This window comes from Geospiza fortis, unplaced genomic scaffold (assembly GCF_000277835.1).
Source record: "Geospiza fortis unplaced genomic scaffold, GeoFor_1.0 scaffold667, whole genome shotgun sequence".
NCBI classification, from domain to species: domain Eukaryota; kingdom Metazoa; phylum Chordata; class Aves; order Passeriformes; family Thraupidae; genus Geospiza; species Geospiza fortis.
In genome coordinates, this window is record NW_005054807.1 from 64,551 (window position 1) to 66,213 (window position 1,663).

A 1,663-nucleotide genomic window follows, 5' to 3' on the forward strand; every position below is an offset into this window, starting at 1 on the left:
CCAGGCACCCTCCACACCACACCCATGGCCTGTAACAGCCTCTGCCATCCCTGCGGACCCACCCCGCTGGCCAACAGCTGCAACGAGCCCTGTGCCCTGCAATGCCAGGATTCCCGCGTCATCATCAACCCTTCCCCTGTGCTGGTCACCCTGCCGGGACCCATCATGACCTCCTTCCCCCAGAACACCGCCGTCGGATCCACCTCCTCCGCTGCTCTGGGCACTGAGCTCAATGCCCAGGGACAGCCCATCTCTGGGGGATTTGGCTTTGGCCTTGGCTACGGCCTGGGAGGCCTGGGCTGCTGTGGCAGAAGGGGCTATGGCTCCATCTGCTAAGGGCCCTCAGCACCAGCCCTGACACCACCAGCTCTGGCCTCTGCCAACAGCTCCTGCAACCAAAGCACCTTGGCTGATGGCCTGTGTACTTGTACCTCACTCTGGATCCCTTCAAGTTCTCTCCCTTGCCTTTTTGATTTCTTGCCTCAATAAACTTTTCCTTCATCAAAGTCTCACGTGTCTCTTCCTTTTGAATTCCAATGTTCTCACATTCTTACCCATGGGGTGGATGGCAAAGGGGCACAACACCTTCCTAAACAACTACAACCCAACCCATAATAACCAAGACTGGCACAGGAAGCAGGATTGAATGGTGACCTTCCAGAATATGACAAAATCACATCTCCTGCCATACCAAAGGCATTGATACATCAATGCTCTCCTGCTCATTGCTCTGGCAAAGACTCTCCATGCCAGCATTCCCTTGACAAGACCTCCTCCCATCAGAACTTTCAAACCACACAAACAATCACAATATCATCAGATCTCAGAGAAAATCACCAAGTGCTGCAAGGGCTTCCATCCCCTCTGCTCAAGGACGGCTGCCCAGAGAAGGATTTCCAGAACCATGGACACTTCAGGTTTTCATCTCCCTGGACAAATAAACTCCTGCACCTCTTCCACGCTGTGACCACCCTCACACCAAGAAAGGCTTGTCTGCTCTGCCCATGGAATTCCATCTGTTTTTACTTCTGCCATTGCTGACTTTTCCTTCACGCGTGCGGCACTGAGAAGAGATGCAACCCCTCAGCTTCATCCCCTGCCATCAGGGATTTACACACACTGGTAACATTCCCCATCCAGCCTTGGCTCCTGGAAGTCCCAGCTCTTTAAGTTCTCTGTGAAAAATCCTTCCAGCTCTAAATATTTTTTTAGTCCTGAACTGGCCTTGTTTCACTAAGTCTGTGGGTCTCCTCCCCTGGGGACCCCAGAACTGCTCACACTGACTCACATCATTTTTGAGGATGTTGAACACGGTTGGACTCATGGAAATGACTCTAGAGTTACTTCATTTGAAGTTTGACTCCAGCTTGACTTTGGATCACAACGCTCCAAGTCAAGTTGTTTCAATATTATATAAATAGAGCAGACCACCTCACTGACCCTTTACACCACCTGTACATCCTTGCATAATCAGCAATGGTGCAGTAGGAAACATTGCAAAAGATATTGGTAAAAGGTGGAGATAAACACCACCCATGGCTCCCTAATCATCCACAGTATAATTTTTTCTTTCTGTAGGTAACTTAGAGGTCACTAAGACAGGATTTTGCACACCATAATTGACTCTAACTGCTTCTCATCACCTGGTATGAGCCAAACTTGT